This window comes from Melanaphis sacchari, unplaced genomic scaffold (genome assembly GCF_002803265.2).
Source record: "Melanaphis sacchari strain LSU unplaced genomic scaffold, SCAv2.0 Contig0_pilon_pilon, whole genome shotgun sequence".
Taxonomy (NCBI): domain Eukaryota; kingdom Metazoa; phylum Arthropoda; class Insecta; order Hemiptera; family Aphididae; genus Melanaphis; species Melanaphis sacchari.
In genome coordinates this window covers 12,428,092-12,442,839 of record NW_020270366.1, presented here as the reverse complement: position 1 = coordinate 12,442,839, position 14,748 = coordinate 12,428,092, and the positions used below count along the sequence as shown (strand labels likewise).

General features: G+C 29.7%; 1 long non-coding RNA gene across 2 annotated transcripts; it reads left to right on the top strand.

The window, feature by feature from the left end:
• The first annotated feature begins 10,436 nt into the window (after positions 1–10,436).
• Positions 10,437–12,587, top strand: LOC112601558. 2 transcript variants are annotated; one of them, XR_003115059.1, is made up of 3 exons: positions 10,437–10,526; positions 10,583–10,813; positions 12,461–12,587. It is a non-coding gene; the product is annotated as an uncharacterized LOC112601558 (long non-coding RNA). The 2 variants fall into 2 exon arrangements; XR_003115060.1 differs by having other exon boundaries at positions 10,455–10,526; positions 10,571–10,813.
• Positions 12,588–14,748: the final 2,161 nt, after the last annotated feature.

The following is a 14,748-nucleotide window of genomic DNA, read 5'->3' as shown; positions in this document are numbered from 1 at the left end:
TATGCAAGTATACTATATAGTAATATAGTCTTAAGGGATTTGTGAAATTTCTAAGAGCTAATCTCCAGAAATTTTGCAAATTAAATAAATTTTTAAAATACAAATTAACCAAAACGGTTAAACAAAATTTAATATTAGATAGATAAATTGTATAAATTTCTCAAGTTTAAAAATGCATTCAGTAAAATTATATTCATTATATGAATTTGTATTTGTGATATGTATTTAATTTTATCAATTTAAATTATGTAGAAATCACTCGGGTATGATGGAAATATTAAAACACATGTTTCTATGAGATATTGACAATGATAAGATGTATAATAGTAATAGTGTCGGTAATATGAAAAATGTTATAACACTTATAACCGTGTTGAAAACTGACGTTAGGTTGAATCGCGATAGTCACGAAAAAAATTAATTCGCGTCTGTTTATTAGTTTGTATACGATTCGTACAAATGTAAAATACATAATAAGTTTGCGGCTGATGAATTCGAAACTTTATAATTTAAACTTTGATATGTAGGTATTCGATGTGTAATTGTCATGAACTATAATATATACCTATTTTTTAATGAAGAATAACATGCATATTATATATTTCAATGGACGACGAAAATACAATATTTTATACTTCGCTACACTCATTCAGTCAGAGTCCACGAACGTTTAAAATTTAATTTTTTTCTTTCCCATTTCTTCTGTTTAGATATACCATGTTTTGAATCCGAACCCCGCTCGGCATTTATTAATGTTAGTGATGTCATACCTTCGCCGGTTCAATTCACGGCTATGGGTGGCATTGCTCCCTAGGTAGGCTACTGTCTAGATGGCGAGGCCGCCATCATGACCACTGCTCATGGCAGAAACCAACGGTGCTAAACTCAAAATTCTACCAAATAGGAGTATGAACTAGGCCTTCAGGCCTACTTCCGGATAGAAGCGCCATATGCAATAAAGTGTAAGTGAAAAAAAGCATTATTTCTCATCCAGTGCCGACAGTTTAGGAAAAAGGGATGCACTTGCTAAATCATTGAGCAAAAATCTAACATCGAAAGCGACGGTGAAAATTATATATTAATCTATGGAGGCTATCCACAGTAAAACCATGCATGCAATAATTATCTGAACGTTTTCAATTTTGACATTTATGAGCAGTTCATTAAGAGCGCTCGAGATATCAATCGAATATAATAAATTATATATATTATTTGTTTAGATTCAAAGCCATATTTAAAAGTCCATAAAAAGAAAAACTGCATTTTTAATTTCGTTTTTTTTTCACTACTTTGTTCAAAGCTAACCATACGTGCAGAGGGTTTGTTTTATCGAATTATTGTAAAAGCAAAATTACCATTGCAAAAAGATCACCTGTACCCACTGTCACCAAACACGCTATCCTTATTTTTTATTTAATACCTAATAAGTTAATTTAAATTTTAATCTTTAAGATTTTGAATACCCTTGAGACTATATTTTCATTTTCTTGAGATTTTTGTATTACTCTTTGGGATGTTACGTAACGCTACAAATTTCAATTTTTCACATAAAAACTACCATTATTTGTTTAAAATGTTGATTTTAGTGCCTAAATGAAAATGTAAACAAGTAATTTAATAGTTATTAAAATGTTTTTATTGATAATAATAGTTCTTAAAAATGATTTCACAAAAATATAATAAAAATATTAGATTTAATATTTATTATTTTTAAATTATTTTTACAAGTTAAATATAATAATAATAATATAATTTATAAATTAAATATTTGAATATGATAGAATATTATTACTTAATTGATAAAATATTTAAATTATTAAGCACTCATGTCTTCAAACTTATTATCATGGATTTATCATCTACTATGAAGTATGAACTTATAATATTAAAACACAAAGTTAAATAACTCAAAAATCTACATCTGATCTTGATAAGTTGTATTTTTAAGAAAAATTATCTTCTAAATAGTTTATAGAAGAAAAAAAGAAGGTTCTTCTTTGAATAACAGGAGTTTATATTTTTATAAGATTTACAGGATTTCTACTTAAGCAGTACAAAATATCTCAAGAATATAAAAATACGGGTTTTAAGTATATTTAAAAATTTTAATAATTAGATTTTAAATAACTCAATTATTAAATAAAAAGTGACATAAGCACTGAGTATGCTTGTTAAATTATTTTGTGTATTAAAGGTTGGAAGTTGAAGTGTTTCGGTGAAATGTCCGGTAGACTCATAAAATGATTAAACAATATAAAAAAAGTCAGTAGAGTTTCTGGAAAACCAATCTAGTATATTCAAATACAAATACAATATGAAAATATCTTTAATATTGTAACGTGACCAATTTGGTAGTTTTGATTGGTAATAAGTCTCGATCACGATTCAGGAGATATTAAATGTCCTTTGAAGTGTCTATTAACATTGGCCCGCGTGGAGGTTAGGTTAGGTCACAAATAGGTGGACGGTGGATGCGAACATAATAACTGCACGTCATGTACATGCTATTGCGTTTTTATCAAGTTTTCCTTTTATTCATCAATATCGTCCACGTTAATAATAATATTTGATGATAAATTATGTCAAAATAACATAATTGCAAGGTTGGTATAATTATCATAAACTACAGTTTTTATGTCATACTATTTGTAGTTATAAATATTTAATCAAATGTTTTAAACTTTTTAACCTGATATTTAAATTAAAAAGTTAAAAAATATTGTAATAAATTCATAGTATTATGTATAAAACAGCAAAAAAAAAAAAAAAAAAAAAATAAAAATAAATAAACAACTTGTTACGAGAATCTAACTAACAGTCGATCGATTGTCAATCTCGTTGAGTTTAAAATTACGAATGGCGATTAATAAATTATGTAGAAATTGAATTCTATCAATACTAATATCGATAATAAAATAAATTTATTTATAAGTATTTAATTTTATATTTATACATTATGAATTTATCGTAAAACAAGTGATGATTGTTGTTTTAATATTTATTTTTTAAAACAACAATATGATAATTGTTTATTATTAAAACAGCATTAAATCTTTGAAATATGTGAAGAATACGAGAAGAAAAAAATTATATTTCACTGTCCTGAAAGATTCATGAAATGACGAAGATGTTAATCGAACGTCTCGAAATAAAATTATGCTAATGTCACAAATATCAAGCCTTAAGAACAATGATCATGAGTTCATAGATTTCGGAGAAGTTTTGAATCGGATGTATAATATTATGATCGCGGTCGAGAAATACCACAACAGTCCACGTGACGAATGGGAAATTATTTAAACTCGTACTTCCGGTGCGTTCCCTTACGGCTTACGGGTTGTACTACGGGTTATTCCCGCACGCGTGCTAGTTTTGAAACTATATTATATAATTATATATATAAAATGTATGATATGTTTTATCGGGCGCGTTTGAATTTTAAAACATTTTTTTTTTATTTACACGAGTCTTGTAATATTGCTTGGTGGCATATTTTAAACATATGTAGCCGTTTATATATATATATATATATATATAAAATATATCGATATGCACGTGTATAGTACAGTTTTGTATATATATATATGTTTTATATATAATAACATACATATATGTATATAATATACAGTGCGATTTGCGAGACGGCCGTTTTAGAAAGCTTACATTTGTAATATGTCTGTACGCATTACATTTAATGTTTATTAGCTTGTTTTTTTTTTATTTATTCGGTCTTTAATAAAAACGTACACACACACGTGTGTGTATTTTTTTTTCATTTTATGCGTGAGTCTGAATTCCGTATATTATTATATTATATACTCTACGGCCGTCGGGATTTTTTTTTTACTTCGATCGCGTTCCCCGCGTTCATTGATGTCATGCAATTCAAAACATATGTTCACAATGTGAACCAGTGCAGAAAAGGGTACAAAGTGAACTGCTAAAATACGATGACGTTATAATATATTATTGTTTGACGACATATTATATTATTTGTACATATATTTCGTTTTTGAGTGGCAAACCGATAAACAAAATATATAGGTTTACGCGGTTGGTGTACAGGATTATTTTTAACTAAAAGTTAAAAAACAATTTCTACTGATAATTATAATACAAAACGTCGATATTATAACTATTACTACGAGTATAATATGATTTATTAAGCCGAAAATAAAATAGAAATCAATTAGAATGTAGTACGTCTTTAGAACCAGACAGATTTTGAAACAACAGGACGCATAGTTGCTGATACTATTAATATAGAAAAATTTAGCAAGCCATGTAAAAGCAACCGTGTGCGGAGTTGTGCAATAATCGCGGTAAAATAAACAGTTATAAATTCTTTCAAGTGTTTTTTTTTTTTTTTAAATAAATATTTCTAAGGCTAATTAAATTATCTTATGGTATCTGGATTACGTACCTTCCACATCCAAGTGCTTAAGATTAGTGTCATGTAGAGCTGCATCTATCTATTTAAAACTATTGCGTAGTTTCTTGTACCTAACACGTCACGTTACCTTTGTTTAAATAGTTGTATTATAAAAGCTATAATTACAATCTAAATTGGACTATAGAAAGTTATATCATATCTAATTGGGAACTATGTTCGATATTGTTGTATCTTCTTCCTTTATGTTCTATACTGGAATATGTTGTCTGCGTCATAGTATTTTGTTACATTGTTATAGGATATCAAAGCAAGTAACACAAACAACGTTTGCGCGCCGTTTAGTTAAAAAAAAAAAAAAAAAAACAAGGAATAACTTAGTCCGGAGATAGAAAAAAACTGTCGAACAAACAGCAATATACAACGACATTAATTCATAGGTATAAAAACGTATTAATTGCCTAATTATACATAAAACATTTTAACTGGCTACAGTATTGTTGTCGTTGTTGTATTGTTGTTAAACAGTATCCATTGTGTGTATTAACGTGGCAAAAGTAAAGTTATGTATAATCCGACGGGCCGATATTAATTTCCTCGGGAGCTGTCGTTTCCCGCGAGCACACCGGCGAGTAGACCTTAAGTTTTTAAAAGGCGATTTGGGTTAACGACGGGTCCGCAAGGCCGCTGTCGGAGCCGCATGGGGGGCATCAGTCCATAACTATACACGGAATTAAAGATAATGGCACGTAATAAGCTTTGAAAGGATTCAATTAACAGACGGGCGGCGGTCCATTAGCAATGGGATCGCAGCAGAAAATACGTTGACAGACGTTGGGCTTAATATTAATAAAAACACGCGGGGATGGAAAAAAAATACTAATAACAATATACGGAGTATAGGGAAGCGTCGTGGGCCCTTGACGTGGAAGGTTAATAACGGCGGGGGCGGCGGAAGTAGTCCGGTATATTTATAATAATCGCAGTAATCGCAATAATATATTATTATTATTATTTGGTCGCCTTGGTCGGGTTAAGTGCGTCGGTGGGGCTCTCTCTTCGCCGCGGGGACAGCTGAGTGACGGACGGCCGTATAAACGCGATAATAATAATAATAATAATAATAATAATTGGCAACGGTCCCGCTGAGTGACGAGTGGGCAACCGTTACGCTGAAGCGCATTTTTTTCAATGTACGTGGAAATATATATATATATATAAGAAAAAAGGTCTGAGCTTTGATCCCGCTGTGATACTGCCCAGCTCCGGCTGTGTGTAAACTGGACCGACGATGCAATATCCTTGACGGAAAGGAGAAATACGCATACTGAGCCCCCAGAGAAAAATATATTATCCTAAAAACGCTAACACATAATATAAAGTTCACGTTATATAATAGACTAACATGTTTAAATCATTATGGTTTATTTATTTTATTTTATTTTTTTGTTTTTTGAGGACGTTCTATACGACTTAAGCCAGTGATTCTAAACCTTTATAAAGTTGTAAGTAGATTTTCAATATTTTTTCGTGACACTTAAATTTTAAGTGTAGGGTGATCTCCAGATGGAGAATCCGCTACCTTAAACCAGGGGTGGACTGACGTAAAAAATCGGTTCGGGTGATCATAGCTCAGCCGCTCAAGTGTTATAGTATTATACAAATAGCATTATACCAGCATACATTTTTTAATATATTAATAGCCTAGACAGATAGAATAAGTGACTTTTCCTCACTCCCAATTATTCAATCATCGTCGTTTGGTCTATTTGCAATATACAATTAAAAAAAAAAAAATTAGTGTCCTCAATTGTCAACTAAAATATACAATTATTATCGTAATCTATTATCGTAAGGCCGAAAATCCTAATAGCCCAGGGGGCGATCGTCCACCCGCCCTTAAACCCAGTCCGCTCCTGCCTTAGACTATTTTTTAGTACTATTCCGTGTGTCTTTATTTAACTAAATTTAGTTAAAATCTATCGCCACATTGTATGTATTGATAATACGTTACTTATATAAATACATGATACTAAAAATAGAAATAGAATAAAAATAACTGTGTTTTATCAGAAGTTGTTTTTTTAACACCAAAGTGTAGAAATTAAATTGTACTTTAAAAAAAATAATACAAATTACAAAAAACTAAAAATTTAAAAGAATTAAGTACTTAAAAGTAATAACCTTCTTAGAAATAAAAATATTAAAAAATCTTCAGGTAAAATTCACAAATAATATATTTTTATTTAAGTTATACTAAATAATGATGTCTTAATTTAATAATTTAATAAAAATAATTGAAATACGAAGAATAGTAGTTAATACCACTTAGTATTTATTATTTTTATATGTGTAAGATAGAAAAATATTTTACTTATGCGTTTTTTTTTAATGAGGAAATACTACCTATCACAGAAGTATTTTTAATTTTACTCTAGATCGACAAAATTAATTTTTGTGTATTGGCTACTTGATAATCGTGTTTCTATTATAAGTTAAAAACAATTCGATCAAAATGTGAGTTAGGCGTTGCCTTTTAGTGACATTAGTTCACGTATTTTTATATAATTTTAATGACGCGTATAAATAGCGTTCACATTACAATCTATAAATGTATTTTTATAATTAATAAAATATTAATGTAAAGATTATAATATTTAATACTAGCTGAAATTATCTAAGAAATTATTGATATGATAGAAGAATTCATTATGAACTAAAAATAATATGAATGGGGCTTATCTTTATTTTGATAAACTATAAAAAAAAAAAATTGTTTAACAATTGTTCGACATTCGTTGATTTACGTTGATATTAAAAAAAATCTGATCCTGTTATATTGTATAGATTTTTTTAAATTTTATTATAATTCTAAATTGATGTGTATATTTCGTTTTTAAAATTTCTCATATACATGGTAAAAAAATACCAACTGTATATATTATTAACAACACCACCATTACGTGATTGGTCTGCGTGAAACTTTTGGACCACTTTTTACTTTTTATTATTAACCCTAAACATTATTAAATTACTTATACAAATTAAAAGTAAGGCCTATTATCTTTTATCAGAGTTAAATGATTACAAATTGTTTTCTCCCTTGACATTATTATTGATATAAATTAATCTTCAAAAAAAAAAAAAAAAAACAGGATGCAAAATAATTAAAGACAATAATTTTATTATTTCCAGAGAAATTATTTTAAGATATGTATAGTGTTTAATATACATATATTTTGTATGTATAATATAATTTTAAATTATAATCTCTCTTAAATGGTTTCTTATATATACTTGATAGAATTTTTGTATCATAATATCTAAACAAAATACTATTAATGTCATCTCATGGACAATTTATACAATAAACGACAATCGTAGATGTCGGCTATTTTATGCGTATAGGAATCGATTTCATATTATAGGAATAGTGACTTATCGCGCTATACACATAATGATATACACCAACCGTCGTAAAATTTACGTCCCAGTCGGGCGACGACCTTTTACGAATCATATCATTTGTTTTTATATTATTATGCATATATATAAATGTATATATTGTACTCTTATACGTGGCCGTTACGGGACGACGACGACTGCCTTACTGCTTGGTGCAACGGGCAGTGACGTTATTTTCAACGAGTCGCCTTTTCATTTACGGGAAAAGTTTCATCGAATAAAAATGTTCTTTCCAAAATAATAGTGCACTTGGTCCTATCGACGTGGTTCGGAATACGACATAGGCTAAACCTTTTTGTATAAACACACACATACACGTGTATAGTGACCATTTGCCAGACGACGTTTTTGGGGCCAAATCGTCGAGTATGCTATTTTATATACCAGCTTGCGCGATAAGAAAGTAAGTAGGTACGCGCGACACCGACGAAAATCCTTTTTTTTCATCCAATCCACTCTTCGTTGTTCCCTTTAATCGGATATTGTTATTACTAATCAATACATATGATGGCTGCAGAGCTACAATTTCTTCTCCACGTAAATAAGTATAAAATACCAAAATTCGTGTTATATATATACACGCATATATTATAACATAATATTATCATTGTTTCATAAAACAGAAATCAAAAATATATATACCAACATATGCTTGCGCGTAATATCTGAGCCGAATATTTTGAATTTTTTAGAATATTTCTGTTTTGCAGTTCTATTAAATTAGTCCAAAATTAAACATCGAATAATCTCGTAAAAAACAGAGTATCTACTCTCACTGTCCATAAATATAAATTAAAAAAGTATGTTAATATAAATTTGGTATTTAGATGACAATATTTTCATAATTTTTTGATGATTAAATTAACTAAACTGCTCAAATTTCCAAATGATCAGTGATAATAAATATAAGAATTTATAAAAAAAAAAAAAAAATGCCAAATCAGTAAATTTTTAATTATCATTAAAAATATATTAGTCATTTTATAAAATACCATTGCGAACTTCAAATACACAGAGTTTACTAAGTAAAATAAACAACAATTTTTGATAGAATAAAAGTAACTACAATAACATATATAAATAAGTATATTTTTTTAATATTGAAGCATTGTAATATTTGTAATATTTGAACGAATGATGTTCAATTATAGACATAGCTATGGTTTATGAATTTCAGTATGTCACCTTGTAATATTATCACCTTATTAAATATAGATAAATACTAATAACGGTTGTCTAACGTAATAGATATAAGACGTCATGTAAATTGTAAAGTATAGTTTAGTCAGTATAAATAACTATGATATTGTTTTATCTGTATATTATGTACGTTTGTTTTAGAATTACTAAATATCGTAAACTGTTATATATATATAAGATGAAAAAAAGACGAAAATTCAATTTAGTGTTTGACCGAAAATAACAAAAATTTCTTAAATTTTTACTGTAAATAAGTTTAATTCCGATTTATTCAATCTACGAACAATAATTTTAATAATTTTTAAACGAAAATATATAATATTATCATTAGAATATAACATCGAAATAAATACATTATAATATGAGGTAATTTATATCCATAAGAATATAAGATACTATCTTAATTTAAATAATACGATGAGTATTTTACTTTAAAATTATCTGTTTAGTACATAGGTAATGTCCTAAAAATCATATATAAATCAATACTTATTTGTGGCAAGTTAAATCATTTAAATTTAATTCTCACAAAGACAATCCATAAGAATAACTTCTTTTCTAGTTATTTTTTATTTTTTAGTATGCCTCAATTTATTTAAAAAATTTAAAATAAATTCATTTAGTAAAACATTGAGGAAGTCGGAGCAACTTAGTATTTTATATGACCTAAATAATAATTATTACTATTCATATTTTATTTCTAAAATGTAGGATAATTCATTATAGTTAAATTATATTAAAGACAAACTATAGATTTACAAAAAAAGAACTGATGTAACGTTATGCTGAAAGTTTCACAATTTTTCACGGATTATCATAAAAACAATCTTCTGAATACAATCTAGATTAATTTAGATAAATGTGATTTATTTAGTTCTCTGCTAACGAATATTATTTTTACAAAAACCGAAAGTTTTGACTTTTCTAATTGGGAAAATATAATTAATTTAGTTTAGTACACACATTTTTTGAATATATAGCTCGAAAAAATTGATTGAAAATAAAAATTTAAATGAAAATGAAATTTCACACATTTCTTTGTCGAAGTGTTTGATTGATCTTTGTGGACAATTAATTTTTGGTTATTGAACACTGTTGAAAAAAATCCATTTAAATAATAAATATATTCACCCCAGATATACATATATTATGGTGAAATAGAGCATTTTGAGATACTTTGTATTTGTTTACAATAGCCACTAGGGATGATGACGCTTAAAAATAATAAATTTCATTAAAAACACTTTACAAATAATGCACGAAAATCTTCGTCATTATTTGTTGCCTGTACATTTATAAACATGTTTGATTTAAAATATACCTTCAGTGATTCGAAATCGATGAGTACGAGTAAATGTATAATCTTATTTACTCTCCACAGCGCATGTGGATTCCGAGTGTGATGTTTGCGAAGTCCCTATCTACCTGAGTATCTACCGTCCGACCGACCGATACTATGCGTTAATATTACGTATGTTGTACACATATACAGTTTTACAAATTACTCGCGAAAAGTATTTTTTTCAGATTTAATTCAGTCGGATTTCGAGTTTGAATGTACATTACGGTGGCGCTATAGTCGTATTTACCTCCCGGCTACGGTGTCGACGGAAGAGATCCGCCGAACAAGAAACGAGGGCGTCGCGGACGCGGCTCGGGCTTATGGAGGGGAGTGGCGGCGGCGGTGGACGGGAAGGAGAGCAGGATGTCAGACACTTAAATACCGAGATTAAATTCGATTGGTACACAACACGTCTTGTATGTATGTTTAAATAATTAAAACTATATATACGCGCGGACTGATCAGTTTAATGTTGCGGATTGTTTGCACGCGCGCGACGGCGGTGCAGAACGAGAGTAAACGGTAAACCGACTGTCTATGTGCGTGTGTGCGTGTGTGTGCGTGCGGGTGTAGAGAGAAACGTATAAATGGTGACAGAGAGAGTATGACTGAGCTAGTGAGAGTGCGGGGGCGGAGGACGACGAAACGGACGTACGGTAGGCTGGGAGGAGAAACAAATGGGTTTGAGTTATTGGAGAGAACGCGGTGGTGGTGGCGGCAGCAGCCGGGTGGGACGTTTCGTAAACGCGCAGTTGACTCATAAGATAATGCCAATAAATTTAATGATAAACCTTATTTAAGGGGACAGTTTCGCTTCCATTACAAACAAACGCCCTTACGTGCCACCAGCCGCCCGAAAGCAATAACCAAATACGGTTTATACGCGTATAGTTGTCCTGCCCCGCGCGTCCCCGCAGTCCTAACGGCCGCCGCCGCCGTCCTCGCCACCAATCACCCACCCGTCTCGGCCGCCTACACCCCTTCACGCACAGCCGCCGCGCACACACATACACACGCGCGCGCCCCCGATCGTCGTCTGTTCATCGTTTTCCGACTTTGTCGTCCTGTTCCTCCGTAAGCTGCGTTGCTCAGGGGTCGAGGGGTAGGTGCAGGTTATCCTCCATAAAATTGACCGTTTCATTATAAACGTGACCTGATTGTAACCGCCTTGTACCCGAAGGGAATTCACATATTATTATTATTATTGTATAGGGCAGAAGAGTAAAGGAAAAAAATAAAAATATCGCCTCGGGGTAGTTCATAATCGAATTTACCGGTATTTCCTGCGCGTAACGTAAATGCATTATGTACTTTTCACCCAACACCATACCCGATCCGTTCCGTCGGCCACGCGTACATTACAATAAACACTTGTGTTTATAATATTATTATTATGATTGTATACGCCGCGCTCAAATCGGATTTAGACCGTACGTGGTGTTTACGCATATATAGTATTATTATGTACTACGGAATCGTAAATAACGACGACACGGAATAAACCGAAAAAAAACCCGAGCTAAAACGCAAGTGTACGATTTTCGGGTCTCGAAGACTGGATGCATGCCTGCATGGTATACATACCTGAGTAGTTGAGAGGAAAACATTTCCGAGGATTCGGTCGGTTAGGTTAGAGTGATGTCACAAATCAATGATCATTGCCTTATTCTCTTGATTTTTGACGGTAACAGTTCAATTTTACTAAACAATTTGAACTAATGATATGGTTAATTAATATTATTTTATTATTTGTTAACAGTGCATGCAGGCATGCTATGACTTGGGTATTGTAAAAAAATAATAATAATATACCGTGTAGTTTACACATGTTCATGAATATTATTATTCATTTGAGGTATTGTTTTTAATCGCCCTTGGGGTTGTTATCACCCCTTGTATAGTACTCCACAAGATATTTTGTCGATTATTTGATTAGAAAGTGTATGTTAGCCAGTCTAACGTGTTGATATTATAGCACGACCACCATCTGGGGTGGTTTTCAATAGAAGAGAAGAGAAATGGGTCATGATAAATATAGTTCAAAATCCAATACATTTTTTCAGATCCTTCATAATAAAGCGTTCGGTATTAACACGAAGACGATGAATTGTCGTGACAGAAATATAAATAGAAATTACGGCTACATAGTGTGATTTATAAACATAAATAACGATATTTTGCAGTTTTAATCCTGAATTAATGTATTGTTGTTGTTTTTATTGTACTGTTATTAAATTAATACAAATATTTAATTACAATATCAGTTTTAATATTATATTTTAAAAATCTCTTTAAATTAACATAATATAATTCGTTTTTCGATTAACAGAAAAATATTTAAAACAACTATTTACAATTATAAAGAAAATTATTTTAGTTTAAATCATATTATGAATTATATTTAAAGCACTTGATATTTGAAAAACACTATAATTTATTATTAAATAAATATTATTCTATAAATTTTTATAAAGAATCTGGAATTGTGTATCATAATTTTTAATTTTAAACTATAAATTTTATTTATGTTTTAAGTTTTAAATCTAAGTATCGGCATATATTCATTTTTGCATATGTGTTAAAAGTATAAATTGTAATGTCAGTAACAATTGTCAATATATGTTAAGTTCTGTTTAAAATTTTTATTAAAAAAAAAAAATAAGTATTACATATTCAGATGAAGTTGTTGAAATAATTAAATTTTTACGTAATGTTTTTAATTAATTTTTAGTAATTACTTATTTTTTAACATAATATTATATAGTGCAATTTAACCATATTCGACATATTTATAGTTAAAGATTTAAATGTTAAAATTGTTGACAAAAAATATATTATATTGAATATTATAATGTATAAATTTAACCTTGTAATAATTTAAATAATAATAAATAATTCAAGAAAACGTTTTAATTATGTTCATTGAAATTCACCACGTTACTTAACATACTCTTATATATCACATTTACTATAAATAAGTATCGGTTCAGAACGTAATAAATGAAAAAAAAAACTCAACTATTGAACAACTGCTTAAGTTTTCAATCAAAAGTAGATCCAATTTTGTAATCTTAGCAGTTAAATATGTACCTATAATCTATGTAATATCTGTACACTTTCAATGAAATCTTTTCTTAGTATTAAGGTTTTGAAGTAAAATTGAATCAACAAAGAGATGTACCTAATTAACATCGTATTTTAGTGTATAGTGTAGTATTTGATTATATCTCTTTGTCCAAATTGAAAATGTTATTTTCCGGGAAAAACCTTTTATCTGATTGTTTTGACGACAGTATAAATTGAGAGAAAGAGTGTGAGAGTAGAGAGAGAGAAAAAAACATTTTCGAAATTCAAGTTGAGCACTAAATACTCAGGTGAAATCCAATATTATACGACTATTAACAATAAGACTTCAAATATCTTTTTAAAATTGAAATCAAATGACATTATGTTAATAATTAAGCAAATAAAATAAATTAATTAAAATGAAAAATTGGAAATATATTCAGTAAAAAGGTGATCTAAATACGACGGCTATTATACATTGACATGGAATAATTTTTTATGTACAATTTTATCTTTTATGTGAATATTAACGATTATTTCATGAAAATAATCAATCCGTTGTTGAGTAAGGGGAAATTATATCTTTTGTGCGAGTATAGAAGAATAAAACCACACCAGATGCATTTCATGAAATACCATTCAACCAAGTTAAACTAGCGTGGTGAGGTGAATGGAGGTTGAGATATTCTTTACAAGAACGTAATTATATATTCAAGGATTAACAAAGGAGTTGCACACGCCGGGAATTTGTTCGCTATTATGCCCGTCTAAGGAATTGTTAACCGTCTCACCTAGCTGGATGGAAGTTTTTTTTTTTAAATCATTATATTTGATAAACTTTCCCGAGTATATACGGTCTCTTTTGTTTCAAGATGTGTTATGTTTTTTAATTTTATCACCGCACTCTGAAGCAGAATTACCATCTTGTTTTGATTATTGTTGTTTCTTGTTTGTTTCTCATTCAATCCGGAGACGACTTCGTAAACTTGAGCCAAGAATTACGAAAAAGAGACACCGGTCGTCGTCCCGCGAGGTGTTAATCTTCAATGAATTAGTCAAAATGGTATTAACATTCAAGAGACACTCTACGCAAAAGTTTTCAACTCTGTTAACCGAAACATTATTCCTTATTAAGTTCGTACTAATTAAAGTCAACCCAGCTTTATCGTTGGATTTTGAGGACCAGGGAAGATGAAAAAAACCCCAAAAAACTTAAACAGTTTTGAAACTACTTTGAAACCACAGGACACTTAAAATGTTAATTTGTTTGTTCTACTCAACTGTA